This window comes from Bidens hawaiensis, unplaced genomic scaffold (assembly GCF_021521415.1).
Source record: "Bidens hawaiensis isolate Kalapana, Puna unplaced genomic scaffold, B.hawaiensis_p1.1 tig00059855_1, whole genome shotgun sequence".
In the NCBI taxonomy this organism is placed as follows: Eukaryota; Viridiplantae; Streptophyta; class Magnoliopsida; order Asterales; family Asteraceae; genus Bidens; species Bidens hawaiensis.
Window position 1 is genome coordinate 58,782 of NW_027500770.1, and position 10,902 is coordinate 69,683.

Consider the following 10,902-nt stretch of genomic DNA (forward strand, 5'->3'; position numbering starts at 1 on the left):
ACAAGTTTAACTCCTTCCCTATATAAACAACCCCATCCTCTTCATTATTCTTTGCTCATTCATCTTCTTTCTCTCCCAAATAAAGTTCATATCTCTAACCTCTAAGGTTCTTAATAATCAAGCAATAACCTTCTTTAATTCTTGTTTGTTACTTATTAATTCATATCTTGTGGCACAACATATATATAATATGCACCCCTTGTTTCCTTCGGCTTTCATCTTCTTCGGGAGGTGATATGCTACAAGGCAAGGCCATATGGAGAAATCTTTGTAGTTCTTGTTTATACTATTTTCCGTTAATGCTTTCTTAGTCTTGTTCATATTGTAAGTAGTTTAGCTTTTAATTCATGTTTAAAGAGTTTCATGGTATTGGTTATGAAGTCACTAGTCTCGGTTTTATCCCGAGATTAGACCCGGATCAAGACCGAACCAAGACCAAACTCTTGTTTACTAGTCTTGTTTATACTATTTCCCTTTAATGCTTTTGTTTATATTGTAAGTAGTTTAGTTTTAATTCATGTTTAAAGAGTTTCATGGTATTGGTTATAAAGTCAGTAGTCTCGGTTTTATCCCGAGATTAGACCCGAATCAAGACCGAACCAAGACCGAACTCTTGTTTACTAGCTTTTGTTTTACATAGTTTTGTTTACTAGTTTTGTTTAAAATAGTTAAATAAACATGTTTATGAAAGATTTGAACCTTGTAACTTCTAAAACCATTTTTATAGTTCTATGGTATTTGGGTATGTGGCAACCATCCTCGGTATCATTCCGAGTCAAGGACCGAACCAAAACCGAACTAAACCGAGTTCACTTGCCTAAGACACACAAGTGTGTTTTTGGCCATCGAAACTCATCTTTTCTTCAAGAATGTATTTTAAACTAATTTTAAGTATTTTATCAACTTACTTGGTGTGTCGGTATCCAACTTGATCTTATAACAAGCTTGGACCGGTGATACCAAATACACACTTAACGGACGTTAAGGTTCTTCATAATAGAACTATACACTTGGTTAAGTCTTTCGATTTTATTGAGTTATCTCAAAACATTTCGGAAAGTTAACTTTGAGTTTAGTTAATTATCTAGACCCAAGTTAACAAATCCGAACACTCGATTAAAACCTTTTTTGGTGTTCATATACCCAAAGGGTCTTGCATTAGTGCATTATAACCCACATAAGTTACTTAACATAGGTTGAGTAATAATTATGAATGAAATACCAAGACCCGGTTTCGAGTAAACTTACTTTTTAGAACATGTCTTTAATTTCCCAAGTATTTACAATTTTAAACCATAAACTTCATTTATTTACTTTACTTGTCATATTTTATTTTAAACCCTTCCAAGACTACCTACTAACTTAAGACCCGTTTAATCTAGGTCTTGCTCGTTAAACCCGATCTTTGATTATTCACGAATCAATCTTTCAAGTTACTTAGTTAACGTGAGTACATTTCATCCCCCGTTTTCACTTTTATCTTTTGGGGATAACATGCATACTTATTCAAACAAAGATGATTTATATTATACTCATTTCTCAAACCACAAACTTTAGGGTATATGATGCTAGAATACTTGCTCTATTGTGTGTTATATGTCTCATATGCTTTACGTGCGCGAGTGTTTATTTTTATGTTGTTGTTGAGCCTCATTAAGTATGATCATACGCTCCCCTAACTACTTAGCCTTGTGCTAGTAGAATAGGGCCTCATTATCCAAGTATGTCGGTATTCTTACCGATTAGAAAGGATCCTCATTTACATATGTTTTATATACCATGATTGATGCTTTTATTTATAGTCTCATATACGTTTGTGGATTTCACTCATATTATATATACTCAAAACTATGAAATTGCTCACCAACATACGTGTTGACAAATGTTATTTTATGCATGTTACAGGTTTGATTATTACTTGAGTTGGATTTTGAATACGTCATTCTATTTTGATACCGCTAGGTTATTAGAAGAATGAACAATATCTATTTCTTATGTTTTGATGTTATTTGTATGAACAATATGTGTTACTTTGGTGATTGAATGAAATTAATGAGTTGATTAAATATTGTCACTTTAATAGTGTCTTGTGTATTTGTCCAATCACGTTGCACCCCGGCATGTTCCGCCGCCTTTGGTCGAGGTGTGACAGTTGGCTTGATTTGAGATGAGCTATTATCCGGTTAGTCGATTCGATCAAGATGACAATTCCCCAAATACATGGTTAATAAACCTTAATAGTTTTAACACATAAACATCAATGATCCATTAACTAAAACACAAATATATACATAAATAAACCTTATTGTATTAGTAATGATGTGGTTACTTAGACTCTTTAGCATCCTCACCCCTTTATCTCCCCAAACTCAAGAGACTTTTCAACACCCTTAGATCTGACCCTAAAACTCACCCATAAAGAAGCTAGGTTCGTATCAACCCATCCGGCCCGGTCAAACGACTTGTCCTCAAGTTGTAAATACGATATTTGATGTACCAAGTGATTAACCATTCAACTGTAGCTTGACCGGCATCCTGGACTCCGCAACGATCTCAAACTGACTGAAGGACCCAACAATGGTCTTGGATGGAACATGGTTGTAGGTTGATGTGATGTTGATGTGTCGATTTGTTGTTGTGAATGTTGTTATTGGTAGAATGGCAAGGCGTTTCGTGTTACTTTTCTAGCTTCTAATATAGTGATCTCACGTTTTTATATCACTGGTAGTGTACGTGTGCTACGACTATGATTAATATTTTACATCTTGTTTTAATTTATCTTGACGCTTTATGTTATATGTTTTATCTAATTAGTGGAGTCTCACCGGTAACGGTCTATGTATGTCTTATATATCTTGGGATAGAGAAAAGAGTTGTCATTGTCTTTTAGTGAAAGTTACTGAATATGTTATGGATTTTCAGTCATGCAAATGATTATTACACCCCGTCTATGTCCTTTCATGTATAATTGTTCGATGGTTATGGGGAAAGTGTTGTGGAGGACATTAAACCGCTTAGTTTTTTTTGGGTTAAAAATAGAGCGGGGGTTGATCTCATTGGCGGATTGGGTTAGATTTTTAGTGTAGTGGAGGTGGTTGTTTTTTAAGCCGGTGTGTTTTTTTTGTTTCTTTAGCTGGTTTGTTGCGTCTTGCTATGCTAGTTCGCTTGTGACATGAAATGGTATGTTTTAATAAATTGTTTTCGCTCAAAAAAGAAAAAGTACGGTTTCTCTTCTATTGGATTAAAAAACTGTTAGATACAAGAAAAAAAGTATTTTAAAAAAATGCTACTTTCATTAATTTCTCATTTTTCTTCTATTTAATTAAATACAACAATATTTAAAATAATAGTTGTATAATTTGAAGTTAATCGTAAGATTAAGAGGATCCATTGGTTAATAAAAGAATGTGACTGCACTAGAGATGGCCAAAAAAAACCGGTTGGGGAACCGGTTTACCGGTTTAAACCGGAAACCGGTTTTTACGAAAACCGGTTTTTTAAAAACCGGTTTGACCGGTTTAGAAACCGCCGGTTCGTCTTTCGGTTACAAGTTCTAGATCCAAAACCGGTTAACGAACCGGTTAATGGAAAAACCGGTTTTTTTTATTAACCGGTTATGGAAAAACCGGTTAACCGGTTTATAAAAAAACCGGTTTTGGGTATGATCAACAAAAGTAAAAGCCGGGTTGGATAAGAACCGATTCCGGGTATAGTCGGGTATTCGACCGCGTTTTCCGGGTTTTTCTGGTAGAGTTGGGTCGGGTTTTGACCGGGTATTGATTGAAGCAATTTCAGGGAGAAACCCAAGCCCGGTCTGTACCAGCGGGTAGGGTAGGGTTGGGTCCGTTTAGGTAGACACGTTAGGTCAGGTCCGGAACCAGTTTTTTTTTTCACCTCTAACTAATTGTAATGTTTATAACTTACATTAATTGATAGGGTTATCCCCGCATCTCTCTCTTGACACTATTTAGGCCCAACTTGCCCGACAGCTACATTTGGTCTTGGCCCAGCAGCTACAAATCCAATTAGTAGGTGTCTTTAAGTTAACTCTTTTAAGTGCTATAAGCCCATGTTACGAACAGGTAATTACTCTACTAATTCATATATAAAGTTAATAATTTCTTTTACACATCTCAATTCGCTATTCATTTTTAAGACATTCGTAACTTTTTGAAATAATTGCAATATTCACCCTTGTGGTCAACACCAAATTGAAGAATTAAACCCACAATTCCTTTTTCTGGCAACCGACACCTAAGGGTGCAAACGAGCTGAGCTGCTCGCGAGCTACTTGAGATTGGCTTATGTAAAAGCTTGATTAAGCCGAGCTTAAACGAGTCCGAGCCTGAGCCTAAAACTAAGCTCGTTTAATAAACGAGTTTGAGCTTCACTTATCAAGCTCGAACAGGCTCACGAGCATAAACGGGCATGTAATTAATATAACATTTATAATATATATTTAATAATTATTAAATAACCTATGTAATATTATACAAAAATAACTAAATAATATATAATATATATTAAGTTATATATAAAATTGTAATCGAAAATAAAGTACACAAAAATAATTATAAATATATGAAAATTATGTAAGAAATAGTAAATGAGCCGAGTCCGAGTCGAGCTTCTAAAACTACACACGATTTAACTCGGGCTTTAGAAATAGAGATTGAAACAGCAAACATGGAGGCAAATCATGAACAAACTGCGATTGGGAACAACAGGAGCATCTGCTAGTTCACGATTTAATGTTTGTATTTTTGAGTTAAATCATGAACAACAGTTCTTGGCAGAGATTTCTTCAGTGTTAATGATTTAATGTTTGTATTTTTGAGTTACGAATATGCGATAACGATTTAATGTTTGTATTTTTAATGTAAAAACTATAAATGAAAGTTATGTGTTTTTAATCTTTGGTTTGTTGAAAACACATTCACCAACACACACTCATACTCATCTTCCAAGCACATAACCCTAACAACGAAAGCAAAGAATGGCTTCGGTCAGTCCGTTTTGCCTTGTAGTTACCGTTTTGCCTTGTAGTTACCGGTTTGTTTATACTGTGAAAAAATAATGGTCTTCATTAAGTACAAAATATAAAAAACAAATATTCGTATTTGAAACCGCGAAATTTAAAAAAAAAAACAAAAACCGGTTAATAAAAAAAACCGGTTTATTAACCGGTTCAAACCGGTTTCTAAACCGGTCCTAACCGGTTAGACCGGTTAGGGTTTTGACAGCAAAAAACCGGTTATTAACCGGTCCGGTTATTAACCGAACCGGTTTTTTTCCGGGCCAAAAAAAACCGGTCCGGTTAATAACCGAACCGGTTTTTTTAAAAAAACCGGTTTGTGCACCTCTTGACTGCACCATTCACACTCTAACCGCCACTAGCTACTGCCATAGTACACCACTGCCACCAGCAATTATGCAATATACGACAAAAAAAAACGAAAAGGAAAAGTGGAATATAAAGCATAAATTTAACTTATAAATTTGTAGTTTATATAAATTATACAAGACGAACAAATAAAACTATTGAAAATAATTCTTTTTCCGTAAACTATAAAGGGTATTGGTATCGTAAGGAATACAACTATGTTTAAAGCAACATATATTGTTTTGTGTCGTGAAGTATATCAACTGTCATGTCCGATATATTATCATGGCAGCTTATTTTTATCAAAATATCTATTTTAATTTTAGTCAAAACCGAACCGTCGCAACATGCATCAATGCCAATATGTACCCACCTAACTAATTACCTTACTATAAGCATGAAATCGCTGAGTTAAACACGGTTTCAGTTAATGATACTATATACAAAACGATGGGTAATTTAGGATAAGAGTTGAGCTTTATTGTCATATGAGTTGCACCTCACTATATCATGAAATGTTCTGAAAATTTGTTTTCAAAACGTGACTTATACCAAACCCATAAAAATGTAAAAGAAGTCTCACATAGACCACCATCTCTCTCATTCCACAGTTTGTCCCACTTTATATACCCTCTCTCATCCATAATATACACAAACAAACTTGGGCACAGGACGTCATATGCTCAAATCTAAGTAAAATAGTAGTTCAAAATTATTGGTGTAAAATAGAGTACGAGTAACATTTTTCAGAAAAAAAGAAAAATGCACGTATGAACTCTCTCCTCCTTCCTTCCTTCACACTCCATCTCGTTAAAATGACACCAAACACCCTAATCATTACGAATGAGCTCGGGATGGGTACCATGGTACCGATAAAGATACCGAAAACCCCGATCTCAAAAATTGAAAATATTTGGTACTGGTACCGAAATGTTTGGTTCGGTACCGGTATGGTACCGGCTTTATATCTTGCAAAATTCGGGAAATGTCGCTACCACACCGAAATATACTGGTACCGAAAACTTAAAGCTTGATAAATCGGTACCGAAAATACTCATCCCGACTTATTGCGATGGTTTTATTTAAACGTATACGAAACTTAGGTACTAGTTAACAATTATTTTTACTTTCAAGCTTTAACTTGATCAAGAATAAATAAAGTGTTTGTGAATGTAAATAAAACTAACAAAAAGTTAGGGGGGCAAATTGAATAAACAGGGCGGGCTATGTGATTATATGACCCCTATTTGCATTGAACCGCAGTGCTTACTAGGCAGCCAGCATGCACAGCTAGCCAGCCAGTAGTAACTTACTGCCGTGCGGCGTCACTCATGATTGCTTGATACCCTGATTATTATTGGATCAGCACAAAATCAGTTAAATAATAATAATAATAATAATATTATTATTATGCAGCACATTAATCGTTCCATAAACCTTCCGTTTTGTTAGATCTCGTGGCTGGATTCTTCTTCTTCTTCTTCATCACTACACAAGTTCCGAAGGGTTGATCGTCGATCAGTGGCTACTGTTACTGAAATTAGGTTATTTCTAGCTCCATCTCTATCTATCTCTCGTGTGTATTTGATTACATTATGACGTTCGATGCCTTTACGTTTTTTCAAACCCTAGACATAAAACCAGATATCCATTTTTCAGATTTTGTTGTTTACGACTCTGATTTATTACATGTTATGGTACATAACATTAAGAGCTAGAATCAATGTGTTAGTATTTATACATTCATCATTTTACAATTTATGTTAGAAAAAGTTGAATATAATATTATCTATATGATTATACAAGGTTCTAGAAGCTTGATTTAGCTTTTAATTTTTATAAAGTGTTCTTTGATTTGTATACTTAGATGTTGATGGCTAGAGTTAATGTAACCAAGAGGTTGATCAATAAATACCTCCTCTACCATGATTGTATCTGAATCCGTGTTGTAAAAATCGCGATTTGATGTTGATTAATTGGAAATCGGGGGGCTGCCGATTTGATTTCACCTAATTGGTGCTTAAAACTGGAACGAGTCAAATTGGTGAAAATCGGTTAAAATTCTGTCAAAGTCGGTTAAAATTGGTCAAAGTTTTTGAAGTATTTGAAAAGTTATATACATAATTTTGTATACATAATTTTGAAAAGCAACATATAATTGAAATCCAGTTAAACCGTGATTAATCGCTAGTCGGCCATTGACTAGTGCCTAACGAGTTCTACGACACTGATATGAAACCATTGTTTTAGATCTTTTGTTGCTGCTGTACCTGTGCATAAAAGGCTAGAAATCGCCCTTTTGTGACTGTTGCTGCTGCTATATCACAAAATTTGGTTCTTTATTTCACTCAGTTTCATGTGTTCTACTCTGTTTTTTTCCTGGGCCTGTTTGCTATCTTAGGAAAACTCAAATAGAAGGGTAATACATGTAGATATTGAATAATTGTTACTGCTTTCATTCATCATGGATGTGCTAATGATATATAAGCTAATTCATGTAGAAACTACCCGCTAAAACATGAAAACTTCTCACGAATTGGAAACCGGAAAATTTTAAAAAACCGAACAAACTTTTTACTGTGACACCTTTAGGCAAATCCCACATCGGCTGGGGACATGAGAGATGTTGGGTTTATAACTTATAAGTAATGTCGTTTCGATGCATCGTTTGTGAATGAGAGGAGAACTTCACAATTAATGCTTGAATGGTGACATGAATTGCCACCAGGGCAATGAAATAGTAGCAGTTGGTATTAGGGCCTGAATGTTACAATAACGGTGCCAAAATACAAAGCAACAATTTAAAGTTATATTCTGGATACTAGAACACATTTTTTTTTTGGCTAATTTAGTTTTCCCAAAAAAAAAGACCTCATGTGATGATTATTCTCTTATTCTATTGTTTTACTATTTAGAGTGCGGATTTGTATATTTTGAACAGTCTTTTCATTTGTTAGTCTGATATATTCTGAAATACATGATCTTATTTGTCTTTTCACAGTTTGATAGTATTACTTGTAGACTCAATTTAGCAAATGGCAACTCATCAAAGAGATTCAGAAACATCAGATCAGAGAGATCCAAACTCAAATGAGGAAAAAGCAAGAAAAGCCATACGTGCCATGAAGGGCTTATCGATTCCTCCCGAAGTTGTCAAACCCGTCCTTAAAAATCTTCTAAAATTATACGATTGGAACTGGGAACTAATTGAGGAAGATAACTACCGAACCCTTGCAGATGCTGTTTTTCAATCTCAAGATGACAAGGTATATCTTTCATTGAAGCTTTAAATTATTATTCATTACTTAATCCAATGTGCTTCTGCTTTTCTTTTTCCACTGTTAACTATATGTATTAGTATTGCCTTCTTCAAATTATTCTAGGGTCTGTTTTTTGTAACCGCTGCATTTGATATATTGTAGTAAGTGATTATGTGCCTTCTTTTAATGCAGAAACCCACTGTAGAAGGCTCCACGTCCACTAACATGAACGCCATAATGCAAAAAAAGAGGCGTAAATATATCCAGCCGGACGATGACAGGGAGCCTAGAGCCGAACTGACACGCCCAGGTGGACAGTCAGGTCACTCTAACTCGTTATCACAGAGGTCCTCTAAAAATTCTCACAACATTGATGACATAACCAGAGGCACGGAGAAAATTAAGATTTCACTAATAGATGAAATTGGATTAGAACCACCTAAGTTTCTCTACATACCACAAAACATAACTTTTCAGGATGCATTCGTACCTTTTTCATTAGCCCGGATATCTGACGGCGATTGTTGTTTAAAATGTACGGGTAATTGTCTATCTAGACGGGTCCCATGTGCGTGTTCTCGTGAAACAGGTGGCGAGTTTGCCTACACGTCACAAGGCCTGTTAAGAGATGCTTTTTTAGATGAGTGTATTTCCATAAATCGTGAACCGCAAGCTCACCATCTTTTTCATTGCCAAGAATGTCCTTTGGAGAAGGCAAGGATGAGCATAATCCTGAACCGTGCAAAGGTCATGTGTTGAGAAAGTTTATAAAAGAGTGTTGGAGAAAATGTGGATGCTCAATGGATTGTGGCAACCGTGTTGTACAAAGAGGTCCTACTTGCAAGTTGCAGGTAAGTTAGTTAGTATGTTAGTTTTGACTTTTGTTAGACAAAGGGTCAACATAAGACATCTACTTTGTCAATTGCAATTTAGATTTGTTTTAATCAAAACTGCAGGTGTTTTCTACAAAGGGTAAAGGTTGGGCTGTTAGGTCAGTTGAACGTTTGCCAAAAGGCTCCTTTATATGTGAGTATGTTGGGGAAATATTAACGAACACCGAGTTATATGAAAGAAACAAGCAAAGTAAAAAAAATGAGAGGCATACATATCCGGTATACCTAGATGCTGATTGGGGGTCTGAACAAGTATTAAAGGATGAAGAAGCTTTGTGCTTGGATGCCACTCATTTTGGGAATGTTGCAAGGTTCATAAATCACAGGTATTGGTGTGCGTGGTTTGGTTCGGTTAATGGCAATAACTGAACCCTTCGGTTATCAAAAAACCATAACAGATCGGTTTCGGTTAGTTCGGTTTCAGTTAGCGGTTAATTCAGTTCAGTTCAGTTAATTTACCGCTAAACCAAAACTTTTAACATAGGTTAACTTCTTTGAACTATGGTTAAGAATTTGACTAAAACTAAACCCATATTAAATATTATAAACAATTACATTATAAACCAGTTAGGCAATATATTATACTCGTTTAATGAAAATGAAAATAAGAGAACAATGTGTAATTCAAAGCCACTATCACTTGGGACAAACTAATGAATGTTATCAATAAAATGGAATATCCAAAATCATGAATATGATGGACATAGCAAGTTGGATAAATATAATTTTGAAGTATTGGAACAAGATATCATTCGAAGAAGATGATTATTACGGATAAAAGCTTCATATCGTTATAACCTTTATGTATAATCGTTTCGGTTCAGTTAATTTGGTTATACCACACACCATAACTAAAACCGAACCATTAATTTTGGTAAACAGTTTTGGCTTAACTGAACATCGGTTAATGTTCAGTTCCGTTAATTCGATTATTTGCTCACCCCCTACAGTATTGAACATGCACACGCTTTTTTCTTCATGGCTTTCAGAAAATATGTAAACTATTTCCAGTTTATAACACTTATAAGCGTATAAGAGATTTTGAATATTTTCTTAAGCCATGCATAAATATGTGTGCAAATCACTTGTATGTTTTACTGGTATATTTATCCTTGATTATGAATGTTGGGGGTTCAATATGCGATTTGAGACTATAACTTTTTATCCCATTCTTTTTGTTATAAATTTAGATGCTTTGATTCAAACTTGATCGAGATCCCAGTTGAAGTGGAAACGCCAGACCATCACTACTATCATGTATGTATTCACATCCTGTTGTTTGTGTATAAATATGATATGGATCTGATTCAAGAGTTGCTGACTCATATTTGGACCAACACAAAGTGAAACGGAAATTCAGTTTTTG

The 10,902-nt window shown here is 34.9% G+C and overlaps 1 pseudogene across 1 annotated transcript; it reads left to right on the forward strand.

The window, feature by feature from the left end:
* Positions 1–8,380: 8,380 nt before the first annotated feature.
* Positions 8,381–10,883, forward strand: LOC143602793 (histone-lysine N-methyltransferase SUVR4-like; annotated as a pseudogene). Its single transcript, XR_013147919.1, has 4 exons — positions 8,381–8,649; positions 8,836–9,494; positions 9,600–9,862; positions 10,727–10,883. The product of XR_013147919.1 is annotated as a histone-lysine N-methyltransferase SUVR4-like (transcript).
* Positions 10,884–10,902: the final 19 nt, after the last annotated feature.